The sequence below is a fragment of the Crocuta crocuta genome, unplaced genomic scaffold (genome assembly GCF_008692635.1).
Source record: "Crocuta crocuta isolate KB4526 unplaced genomic scaffold, BGI_CrCroc_1.0 scaffold156, whole genome shotgun sequence".
Taxonomy (NCBI): domain Eukaryota; kingdom Metazoa; phylum Chordata; class Mammalia; order Carnivora; family Hyaenidae; genus Crocuta; species Crocuta crocuta.
Genome location: NW_027531308.1, coordinates 1,453,525 through 1,466,972, shown reverse-complemented (window position 1 = coordinate 1,466,972; position 13,448 = coordinate 1,453,525). Strand labels below are relative to the sequence as shown.

Sequence of the window (13,448 nt, the reverse complement as noted above, 5' to 3'; positions counted from 1 at the left end):
AAGGCAACCACACCAGGATTGTTTCTCATTCTTTCCTGGGTCGTCATTTCTCTCGTGCATCATGCCCATCAGCATACAAACTGTGATTTCTCTCATGATGAAAAAATAAAAAGACTGTTTGACTCCACTTCCATCTCTGGTTACCACCCCATTTACATCTCCACCAAAGCTGCTGTTAATAATTTTCCAGCACCAAACCCACGGGGCTCTCATGGCCTATGTGCGGTCATCTGGCACAGTCAACCCTCTGCCCCTCCTTCACCTTGACCTCTTAGCCTGGGTTTGCTCCACCTCACTGGGCTCTCATGCTGGGTTTCAGATGTGAGCTTTCCTTCATCTCCCAGATCCCTAAGTAGCAAAGAGATATATAGAGGGATAGATAGAGTTTAGGCCTTTTTCCTGTTTTCCCTCCTTTCTCCCCAGGTGACCCCCTGCAGGACACTTATCTCCACCTGTACATCCAATCGGCACCATAGACTTAATATGTCCAAACTGAGCCCCCAAGCTTCCTCCCATTGCCTGCTTCTCCCACAGTTTTCCTTGTCACAGGAAACGGCAGTTTTATTCTTCCGCTTGCTCTATCACTCTTGACTCCTTTCTTTCTTCTGAGCCCCACTTCCAACCTGCCAGAAAATCCCAATAGCTCTGCTTTTAAAACATATCCCAAATTTGCCAACCAGTTTTCACAATTTCCATTACTACTGCTTCAGTCTGAGCCACGATTGCCTTCAATCTAGAGTATGGTATTAGGTTCCCATCTGCCCAGGGCCCCCACTGGTCTGAGCCAAAGGCATCTTGTTGAAAGGACGTCAGAATGTGTCACTCTTTTACTTCTCATACCCAGAGCATCCCATTTCACTGTAGAGTAAGAACTAAAGTCATTAGAGTGACCTATAAAAAAGGACCCAACGCAAAGTGGCCCTACCCGCCACCCATTATCCTCCAAACTCCTTCCTCCACCCTCCCTCTATCCAGCCACTGGCGGCTCAGGGCCTTAGCACTTGCTATTTCCTCTTCCCATAATGCTCCTCCCAACCCAGATATCCATGTGGCTCACTCCCTGACCTTTTTGTGGTGCTGATTCAGTTGATACTTTGCTCAGAGCCCTTCCTGGCCATTGTACTTAGAATCCTACCTTCCTCTAGCCTGGCCCCCTTTCCTGCTTTGTTACTTTCCATAACATTGATCAGCAGTTATATACTATTTATTTTACTTGTTTAAAAAAATTTCCTTCCGCCTAAGAATGGAAGTTTCATGAGAGCAGGTATTTTGTTTATGTCTATGTCTCCAGTGTGAGAAAAGTGCTTGGAACAAAGTGGGCACTCAAATATTCAAACAGTGATTGACATATAAGTAAATGGTCCATAAGTATCAGCAGTGAATATCACCTTGCTCTGGACTGACTCATTCTGCTTCCCTGAGCAGGGGACAGCTCATGAGGAAATTTCCGTTATAAGAGAACACAAGCTAGGCAAACTCAAACTCACAGTTTTTGCCACTGTGGGTTGTTTTGTTGTTGTTAGTGTTGCTGTTGTTGTTGTTTTGTTTTTCTAATTTAAATTTTAGTTAGTTAACATACAGCATGATCTTGGCTTCAGGAGTAGAGCCCAGTGATTCATCTCTTATATATGACAGNCCCGTCCCCCCAGCCACCGCCCCTCCAGCACCCCCTCAGCACCCCTCAGTCTGTGTTTCTTGTGGAGCATACCTCAGGCTGCTCAGACTGCTGCTGTCCTATTTAGCACATCTAAACTCCACCCAAGAAGGTGTTGAACTATGTGTTCTGCTTTCCCTGTCTGCCCTGTCCCCGGTTCCTCATCCAGAACTGGGACCTACCCCTGGTTGGGGATGAGAGGACAAGGGCTGCCATGCTCGGAAAAGATCAGAACAATTGACAAAGACAGAAGAGTCTGGAAGAATCTCCAGGAGAGTCATTGTCTCTAAGAAGATATTTTTAATTGTATGTCTTTTGCTTGTACGAGTTTTCTGAATTAAGAAAATAGAAGGAGGGGCAACTGGGTGGTTCAATCAGATTTCAGCTCAGGTCATGATCTCATGGGTTTGAGCCTTGGGATTCTTTCTCTCTCCCTCTCCCTCTGCCCCTCTCCTACTCTCTCTTCCTCAAAATAAATAAACTTAAAAAATTAAAAAAAAAAACAAAACAAATAGAAGGAGAAGAGTGGAAACTTCATTTTATATGAATGAGGAAGAAAAGTTAGATTCAGAGATTCGTACATCAGCAGCATGTGTCCAAAATGTGCAGCATAGAAAGTGCCCCCCCACCCAAGAGCGGGCCCTACTGACCTGGGGGCTGACACAGCTGTGTCCCCAGAGAGGGGCTGAGTTGAATCCATCATCCGTGGGCGTTAGGTTCACCCAACTGGTTCCACTTGCTATAATGGCATGATTATTAAACAATATTTTGATCATAATTCAGTATCCCAGGAAAATCGCCTGTAGGGAGAGAGTGCACTTACCCGACATGAAAGTCCATCTTCCTGATACTTATATCTTCTTCATTAAAAACTAATATATTAGAATCTGAATATTTTTTCAGATCATAGCTGAAAATAACCTGTCCTTAAAGTCATCCCATTCAAAAATCCACCTGCAGTCTGGCTAATGTGTTTGCCCTCACAAGTCCTTGGGTGGACGCCTGCCCTGTGTCTCACCTGGCTGTTAGATGTGGATCTGAATGTCGTTAAACAATTGTAACCAACTACCAAGATTCCTAGAGAAAATAAAATATTTTGTTGAAAACTATGGTAGGCAATAGAAGGAAGACCCCACCAAAGGAAGCAAGCTATGTGTTGTAATGACAGTGTTTAACTAAACCTTGCTTTGGTGGATGGCTGCATGTTAAACATTTATTCCATGCCTGCAGCTGCAAATTTCAATCTCTCCTTCTTGGAGAATGAATAACATGATTTATGCCTGGCAAGGTCTCTACAGATTTATTTGCATAAAACCCTCCTGGGAAGCTTATTTAAATTGGAATCCCAGGCTCTGGTCTCAGACTCTCTGATTTTGAGCATCCGCAAAGGGGCGCTAAGCAGACCTTGTTCGGTACCCTGTTCTGCACTTGGAAATCCAGCGAGGATAAGCCCTTCCCCTCATTCTGCTTTCCTCAGCATAATTCTGCTCTTTTTACCCTCCCATTGTTATGCCCAGATCGCAATCTCCCCAAAATCCCAAGACCACCAAGGAGTCCGAGTCACGTATGCAAAGGCAAAGGGCTTTATTACGGGCTTAAGCTTGGGCTCCCAGACCTCACCGACGCAATGAATCCATGCTGAGAGCCCCGAACAAGGGCAGAGTAGGGTTTTTATGGGGTTTGAGATGGGGGAGTTACAGAAGTTGTGACATGGGAACAGTGATCCAATCATAATAATTCAACATCATTGACAGCGGGTTTGACCATACACATTGTCTAGAGTATTCATTACTTTCGGCAGGATCCAATTACAACATTTAGAGTACCTTTAAATTTAACCAATCACAGAGCAAGCATAGGGTCTTACTCTGTGACTAACCTTTTAACATTAGGTAACAGGGTCCTATCTATAGTTTCTATCTCCAGGCCTCTCCCTGAACAATGTGGAGGGCGGTAGCTGGCCTCTCCTGATTGGGTGTTGCAAGGGTGGTTTCTCCTGCCTTGGGCAATGTGTAACTACCTGATAGTTTCAGGGAAGCTGAAACTCAGGCCTTCTAGTTTAGAGGGGAAACTTAAAGCCTGTCATGGAGTCAGTTTGGTTTAGACATTTAGACTTGTGGCCTTACATGATCTCTGGCCTGTTTGTCCTGTGGCCGCCCTGACGCTCCTAGGGGCTGTGTTAAGTCTTCAGCGCTTTAAGCTCAGGCTACCTTCTCTGGTCCAGTCTTCCTCCTCAGACCCCATAGTTTGTGATCATCCCAGTCCTAATCTGAGACACTGGCCAGAATGAGAATAATGGTTGGAAGCCATTGACATAGGCATTTATATTCACTTTCAGAGTCCAGGAAAGAATTTTTTTTTTAAATATGCATCTTAAAATAAGAGCCCCAGGAGATTCTGATATAATGTTTGAGGAAAGAGAGTGGGAAGTCTTTGAGTCACGCTTTGTGAAACATTTTTAATGGTAGTGTGTGCATTTTTCAAACTGCAGTCCACTAGTGGACCGTGACATCGATTTAATGGGATGCTACCAGCATTTAAAAACAGAAAAAATTTAAATATTTAAAAAAGAGAAAAAATATAATGAACAATGACAAAACAACAGATTAAAGTACATCATAGGAAATTAAATGTATTTCTTATTACGGGTTGCAGTTAAAAAAATTAAAAAGACCCTGGTTTAAAACATAGACTCAGAAATCAACATGGACATTCATCATTAGATGCTGATTTTGCCTTCCATACTGAAAAAGTAGGTGATTTTTCCCTGTTTTTATGACCATACACTCTCTTGGGCCAGTGGCATCTCAAGTTCAATACTTGGTTTGCTATTGCTGTGCTGATTTTGATAGTGGGTTTTTTCTATTGCAATTCCCCAACAAACCTGGCCTTTCTTATTTTCTAGGCTAACTTGAGATTTAATTATATACAGCTATAGACCCCCCTTCATTTAAATAGTATTTATTCAAAGATTTTCTTGTAGCATTTTCTATTTAATTCCTTAATGTAACAGTGGAGAGAAATAAAAGTCTACATGACTAACTTTAATTGTTCATCAAATCATTCAGAAATGATTTATAGGTGATTAAAAGGCCCAGATAACCTGCATTTCTTATCTTGACATTGGGGCTGTAGAGGAGGGGAGAGAATGGGAAGTATACTCTGTCTTACTAAGTAGCCAGTGTGATGGCCCTTTGAGCCTGAGTGTCCCTGTGTATTCCCTACTATTGAGCATGGGTAATGAAATTATATGTATATAATGTATTATATAATATATAGTAGACATATAATTATATAACTTTATGTAGACAAATTGATATAATTGATTTATTGTCATTCTTTACAAATCCTATACTCAATGGTCTCCTGCCTTTAAGCAACCTTGAGGCTCATTGTACCACACAAGGAAAAGAATAATACTGCATTAAAAAAATGGGCCATTTGTGTTTCAAATCTGGGGGGTTTTGCTCAAGCAATTTAGTAATTTCAAAAGTCTTAAAAGCAAAATTTTATGGAGATAGAGAAGGGATTTCTAAATTCCAGGGTACCCTTCTTTAACAGATCAGTGGCTGCTGGCCTTAAATCTTAGAGTCTTAGATGGAGAAGCCCTGTGAGACAAGGTAGAGAGGTGATAAGCCTGAGTTTTTTGACCCCTTCTTCATGTTTGGAAAAGAAAGAAATGGAGTCAAGTCCAAAAGCATTTTCTTCTCTTCTGGAGCCCAAGCTTTGAGCGAGTGGGAGTGTGGGAACATTCAAGTAGGTACCAAGGCATCCACAACCCTGGGGGTTAGGGCTGCTTCCCAGAGAGAAGCCTAGACGAGGCCCTTGGCTTCTTGGGGAGCCGTGCCTCACTGTTTGCCTCTCCACCCAACATGGCAGCAGAGTGATGGAGCAGGGGGAGCTGACTGGTCAGGCAAGCATGGGGCTGTGCTCCCCACTGGCCCCATCGTGCCTGCAGAGATACCTACCCGTGTGCCCTGCTGAAGGGAGGGTAAGTGCTGGGAGACCCAGGGTACCAGCAGGATGAAGAATTCCTATGCGAGGGGTCTTCATGAAGCATCTGGGACCACAGACTCCAAAGGGTGGGTACCAGGACATGACCTGAGAAGACCGTATGGGATGGGCCACGTCGCATTGATGAGCAGTTAACGGTACACACCAGACAAACCACACTACAGCAGAAGCCAGCAAGCCTCCAGAGGACATCCACTGCAGGAACCCAGTAAGCTGCCTCACACACCTCTTGGGAAGGAGAAGAGCTGTAGAGAATCTCTCTGGAAGGCTGAGAATTTACCCAGGGGGACTGAGTCATTCAAAATGCATGATCTATGCCAGCCACGCCAAGAAACTGAACTTTGAATAATCTGATTGCTTAACTAAAAGGAGATTGTTTAAGCCCCAAGAGACAGAAACTTTAATTAGCAAGTTAATTAGCAAGTGTTTCTGGTACCTAGTGAGGGTTGAGGCTCATAGAAAGTTAACTGCATCTTCTTTGTACTTATGAGGATATAGTTTGTGTGATTTGTAACCCTGCCACATTAGCTCAGTAAACACACCTGAAACCCCAAGGAAAGTTCTTTTCTTCAGTTATGCTTTGCTTACAAACTATGCAGAGTCAGGGAGGCAAAAGCCTGGGTGGACCCAAACCACCCAAGTCTCACTGCCTTCCTCGTCCATGAGCTCAGGCATCACCATCCACCCTTTAAGTTTATACCGTGTGGAAATACCCCTCACCCCTTAGTGAATCACTCCTCTGGACCTCTTTCTCTTTCCTAACTGCTAAGGATGAAATGATAAGTAAGGGTACCATCTTCCATAACGAGAAGTCCAGAGGCTTCAGGCTTGTTGGTTTTGGTGGTTCAACAATGCTGCTAGAGCCCTGGTCATTCCATCTCTCTGATCTGTTATCATTAGTGTTCTCTTGATTCTCAGAGATGGCTGAGGCAGCTCCCAGAGTGCCATGCAGATATAACAACACCCTGAGGAAGTGAGACCATTTCTTCCTGTGTTTTCCCAGAAGGCTTCAGTCAACTCCTTCGAGTCTCATCCGCAGAATTTGGTCACTAGGCTACTCCTAGCCAAATGCTGACAAGGGTGACAGAATAACAAAGAAGAAGTTAAACTATCTTCACTAAAATTGGTATTGCGGGATGAGCAATAAATATCCACTACCCTTTCCTCATTCTTCTGGCTCCAGCAAGAGATTATTAATTTCTTCCTCTCCCTTGGATATCTCCCTTGGATATATTCTTGGGGAGGAGTCCCCCAGTCTCTTCTGAAGACTTCCAGCTGTCACACCACTGGCCCCACTGAAGCTTCTGAGGCTGAGTAGAGAGAGGGAGGACGATTAGGTTCTGAGGGTAGGGCGGGGAAGGAACTCCACTGAGGAGATTGGCCTCCAGGAAGCAGCTTGCCATGTCTGTCTGTTTGTTTGTTCTTTCAATATCATAATCCTTTAAAATGAAAGAACAAGGCTTCTCCCAGTATGGGTGCTACTCTTCCACTTTGGGAGTTTCTCATGTTAAAAGAGTCTCTGCCTCCTGGTCTGGATTCACATCACAAAGTTGTCTCCTCTTAACTTCCATTAGCCTGGCCCAATTTAGCTTCAAGTTTTGATTCTTCCTAAGCAGCTTGACTGATGCTGGTTGGTGATAGGGTCAAACTGTTCCACTAACTGTTCAATATTTACTTGGGTAGAAGATGAAGATGCTGAAGCAATGGGCAGGAAAGAAGTGGGAGCTGCAGGCAAGTGAGGACTGCAGAGCTCAGCTTGAGGGAGGAGACTCAGTAGTCAGTGCAGTTCCTAAGTGCCAGGCTGGGTGGGTCTTGCTTGAGGTCTCACTGATGGTTGAACTCCAGTAATTTGAAATAGAATGGGATAGGACTTGCATTTTATTTTCACAAAGTACAGCTCAATTTACAGCCACAAATCTCCAATATAGTTATATGGTCAACTATGATTTTTTAAAAGGTTTTTGTTTAATGTGTATTTATTTATTTTGAGAAAGAGAGAGCGAGAGCGAGAGAGAGAGAATCCCAAGCAGGCTCCACACTCAGCACAGAACCTATTGTGGGGCTCGATCTCACAACTGTGAGATCATGACCTGAGCCAAAATTAAGAGTCAGACACTTAACCAACTGGGCTACCCACACCCCATTGTTTTTAAGTTTTTTTTTAAATGTTTGTTTATTTTGAGAGAGAGAGCAAGAAGAGAAAGGGCAGAGAGAGAGAGAGAGGAAGAGAGAGCAACTGTCATTTTAGTTCCAATGACATAGGCACAAAAATGTAAGCCCAACTAGAAGGTACATATATTAATATAATCATCAGAAGAAAACATTCACAAAAATTATTTTTTCTAGTTAATAATGCAAAACCTATATTCTACTGAAAAATTATAAAATACAAAAACACCCCAAGAATAAAATAGCAGTAATCCCAGGGCCACCTGTGCTAATAAGCTGTTTTGTCTTAGGTAATTTTTCTATATGCGTGAGATTTCCCTAAATACATAGCCGCACAGACACATACACACAAACGCATATCTATGTACAAGTGTTCTAGGGATTGGGAACACACTACATACCACTTTGTAAATTGTTTTTTTCACTTAAAAGTATATAATGAACCCTTTCCCATTTCATTAAGTATTTCTCCAGACATGTACTTTTTTTTTTCTTACTAACTCTTAGCCATCATGATGAATACGTTATACTGGGGAGAACTGCAGGGAAAGCTAGAGGGAACAGGCAGACACCACCTTGTGCACCTCCCTTGCTTACAGATGAGGACATCATGACCCAGAGAGATTCCATGATTTGTGTTAAGTACACACAGACATTAGTGAAAACGGGGCACCGGGGTAGCTCAGTCAGTTAAGCCTCTGACTTCGGCTCAGGTCATGATCTCACAGTCCGTGGGTTCAAGCCCTTCGTCGGGCTGTGTGCTGACAGATCAGAGCCTGGAGCCTGCTTTAGATTCTGTGTCTCCCTCTCTCTCTGCTCCCCACCCCCCATCCCATGCTCTGTCTCTCTCTCAAAAATAAATAAACAGTAAAAAAAAAAAAAAGTGAAAAAAACAGACTAGAGCCTAGACTTGTAAGCTTCTAGTTTCCATTCTAACAAACTATGAGGCCCTGCTACTCTTTTCTTGTCAAATTTTCTGACCTTTCATCCAAAATGAGAACCACTCACCTCCCATCAGCAATCATTGTAGGCCATTTTGTTTTCCCAGAGAAACGGCTATTGATAGGGTATCTGATAGAGGATCCTTCTTCACAAGCTTTTCTTAGTGGGAGGCTTTTGGCCCAGTTATGTTTCCTAACCCCCTGGGGATCACTGAATCCTGTGTGCATACAAGGCCCCTTTCTGCTGGTCTTCTCACCCAGTGCCCAGCCCAAAATGGGGTTTGAACTCACATCCCTGAGATCAAGGTCTGAGGTGAGATCAAGAGTCAGATGCTCAACAGACTGAGCCACCGAGGCACCCCTGAGGCTGCACTGTCTTTATCCCTCTTTCTTCCCTGGGCCTGTCCTGCTGTCCACTGCACTAGATGGGAAGAACCACCACATATACAAATAGTCCCCCGTGACCAGGGAACATGAGTGAGAAAGACACATTTAGAGAACCCAAGGATGAATCCTGTGGCCACACACACCAGAATTTGGCCTAAATCCTTGACCTCACCTTTAAGAGCTGCCCACCCTCTGACTTAAGGTAGCTCAGTGTTCTTCCTGTCAGAATAATATAGGACAAGTATTTTCATTTTGTAGTCGTGGTTGTAATGCAGACTCCCTGATATGGGCATCTACCTGGTGTTATTCATTTACTAAATACACGTGCCAGGCACCAAGGGGCCAGTGGTGCACCAGACAGACACGGCACCTGCCTTCATGGAATTGGACCAGTGACTGACGGTGCCTCTGTCAAACAGACAGGGACAAGACAGCATCACAGAGGCCATGAATGACAAGAATGGGTACAGGGTGCTGTGACAGCACCAGGGAGAATACTAAAACCAAATTAGGGAGGAGGAGACTTCCCTATGCAGGGAAAGTCTTTCAGAGAATGGGTTCTAGGCTGAGACTAAAAGGATCAGAAAGACCTTTTGGCTTTCAGCTCAGAGGAGGTGAGGGTGCAACAGTCTTCGGTCGTCCCGAATCCGGGTTCATCTGATACCAACCGCCTCCACCATGCCACCTAAGTTCGACCTCAACGAGATCAAAGTCGTATACCTGAGGTGCACCAGCAGTGAAGTCGGTGCCACGTCTGCCCTGGCCCTGAAGGTCGGCCAGCTGGTCTGTCTCCAAAAAAGGTTGGTGATGACATTGCCAAGGCAACCCGTGATTGGAAGGGTCTGAGGATTATAGTGAAACTGACCATTCAGAACAGACAGGCCCAGATTGAAGTGGTACCTTCTGCCTCCACCCTGATTATCAAAGCCCTCAAGGAACTGCCGAGAGACAGAAAGAAGCAGAAAAACATTAAGCACAGTGGAAATATCACTTTTGATGAAATTGTCAACATTGCCCAACAGATGTGGCACTGATCGTTAGTCAGTGAACTCTCTGGGACCATTAAAGAAATTCTGGGGAAAACCCAGTCTGTGGGCTGCAGTGTTGATGGCCGCCACCCTCATGGCATCATAGATGACATCAATAGTGGTGCAGTGGAATGCCCAGCTAGTTAAGAACTACAAAGGAAAATATTTTAATAAAGGATCATTTGACAACCAAAAGGACGAGAAAGAGTTGGCCAAAAAGAAAGCACAGGTTGGAGGTGTAGGGGAGATAGGACAGTGGAGAGAATGGCACAGGCAAGCACATGAAAGTGGATACTAAGCCAGTTTCCTGTACTTAAGGAGGCCATGGAGTACTGCTTTTGCGTTTACAAATACTGACCGGAACCCACCCCTGCCTCTGCCCTTTTATTTTATTTTATCTAATTATTTATATATGTTTATTTATTTTTGAGAGAGAGTGTGTGTGTGAACCATTGGGGGAGGTACAGAGAGAGAGGATCTGAGGCAGGCTTCACACTGACAGCAGAGAACCTGATGTGGGGCTCAAATTCATGAACTGTGAGATCATGACCTGAGCCAAACTTAGATACTCAACAACTGAGCCACCCAGGTGCCCCTACCCTTTTAAACCCTGATATGAAACATGGAGTTCTTGTCACTTAGTAGACCTTCAACCGAACAGAATTTCACTTTTTTTTTTTTTTTGGAGATAGAGACAGAGCATGAGTGGGGGAGGGGCAGAGAGAGAGGGAGACACAGAATCCAAAACAGGTTCCAGGCTCTGAGCTGTCAGCACAGAGCCCGACACGGGGCTTGGAACCCACAAACCGTGAGATCTGACCTGAGCCAAAGTCAGACACTTAACCGACCGAGCCAGCCAGGCGCCCCAAGAATTTCACTTTCGATATATTTTACTGGTGACCTTCCTAATAAGCTTGGCTGTACATTGACAATTAGACACCACTAACTTGAAAGCTTTTTTTCAATCAAGGTATATTTGACAGATGTTAGTTTCAGGTGTACAATACAATGATTCAATATTTGTACATATTATGAAATGATCACCACAGTGAGTCTAGTTAACATCCATCACCACATATAGTTATATATCTTTTTTGCTAGTGATGAGAACTTTTAAGATCTACTCTCTCAGCATCTTTCAAATGTACAATAGAATATTATCAACTATAGCCATGCTGTATGTTCCATCCCCATGACTTTACCTTATAACTGGAAGTGTGTAACTTATACTCCCTTCATTCCTTTCTCCCACCCCTACTGCCCACCTCTGGCAAGCACCCATATGTTCTCTGTGTCTAGGGGCTAGGGTGTTTGTTTATTTGTTTTTATTTCTTTTTAATTTCACGTATAAGTGAGATCATATGGTATTTGTCTTTCTCTAACATTTCATTTAGCATAATGCTCTTGAGCTCCATCCATGTTGTTGCAAATGGCAAGATTTCATTCTTTTTGTGGCTGAATAATATTTCATTGTATATATACCACATCTTTATCCCTTTATGCAGTAATGGACACTTAGACTGTGTCTGCATGTTGACTATTGTAGATCATACTACAGTGAACATGGCGGGGAGTGCATGTATCTTTTCAAGTTAGTGCTTTCTTTTTTTAAAAAACTTTTAATATTTTATTTATTTCTGAGAGAGAGAGAGAGAGGCAGTGTGAGTAGGGGAGGGTCAGAGAGAGGGGGAGATACAGAATCCGAAGCAGGCTCCAGGCTCTGAGCTGTCAGCATAGAGCCAGACGTGGGGCTTGAACCCATGAACCATGAGATCATGACTTAAGCCGAAGTCAAACACTTAACCGACTGAGCCACCCAGGCACCCCTCAAGTTAGTGCTTTCATTCTGTTCAGATAAATATCCCAAAGTGGAATTGTTGGGTCATAGGGTAGTTCTATCTTTAATTTTTTGAGGAAACTCCACTGTTTTCCACAGTGGCTGCACCAATTTAAACCCCCACCAACAGAGCACAAGTGTCCCTGTTTCACCACATCCTCATCAACAATTTTAACCTCTAATCTTTTTGATAATAACCAGTCTAACAGGAGTCAGGCAATATTTTGTGGTTTTGATGTGCATTCCTCATATGATTAGTGATGTTGAGCACCTTTTCCTGTATCTGTAAGAACTATTTTTTTTTATTAAAACAATTCTATTCGTATAGCTAAATGCAGACTTAAAAGAAAATTCCAGCAATTACTTTGATCTCTACTACACTACTAAGATCTCTACTACACTACTACTACACACTAAGATGTCCCATGGTATCCAGTAATACTTGCTACCAGGCTTTTTGTTTTTCTTATATGTTCTTTTTTTAAAGTTTACTTATTTATTGAGAGAGAGAGAGATTGAGAGCACAAACAAGCAGGAGAAGAACAGAGAAAGAGAGAGAATCCCAGGCCGACTGTGCATTGTAAGTGCAGAGCCCAACACAGGGCTATGAATCATGAGATCATGACCTGAGCTAAAATCAAGTCAGAGGCTTAACCAGTTGAACTGCTCAGGTGCCCCTTATTCCTTTTAATAGACTTTTGTCTCCTCTCTTCCCATCAGTAGGTCAGCTTTTGCTTCTCACTACTCCTTTTCTCCTCCAATCAAGTATGTGCTTAAAAACCATATAACCAGGGGCACCTGGGTGTCTCATTCGGTTAAGTATCTGACTTCAGCTCAGGTCATGATCTCACAGTTGGTGGGTTCGAGCCCCGCGTCGGGCTCTGTGCTGACACCCAGCTCAGAGCCTGGAGCTGCTTCAGGTTCTGTGTCTCCCTCTCTCTGACCTCCCCCCGCCCCCGCTTGCTCTCTCTCTCTCTTTCTTTGTCTCTCTCTCTCTCAGAAATAAATAAAATATAAAAAAAAATTTTTTAAACCATATAACCATATTTGTTGCATGTATATGCAATATAAAAGCATGAAGTTTTTTGTGAGGAACTCTTGGGTTTGAACTGTGAGAACATTTATGATTTTCACCATTCCCAATCATATTTCACTCCTTTTTAGTTGTGTTGTAAGGAGGATAGCTTTCTAAATAACTGAATTTCACATAGATAAGAACCTTTGTGTTCTGAACACTGCTCAGCTTGTGCCCATTTCCTATTCTGTGAGCCTGAAGACACCAGTGGGAATGCTAATACCAGGGTACAGCAGTTACAGGTCAGAGTTATAGGTAGGGTGACCAGAATTCGTATGATCTCTGGAGGAAAAGAGGTTTATAGAGGGAGGCCAGAGACCAGAAAAGCCAGAGTTCAGTTCTG

The 13,448-nt window shown here is 43.4% G+C and overlaps 1 pseudogene; it reads left to right on the top strand.

The window, feature by feature from the left end:
• The first annotated feature begins 9,768 nt into the window (after window positions 1-9,768).
• On the top strand, window positions 9,769-10,388 carry LOC144237954 (large ribosomal subunit protein uL11 pseudogene; annotated as a pseudogene).
• Window positions 10,389-13,448: the final 3,060 nt, after the last annotated feature.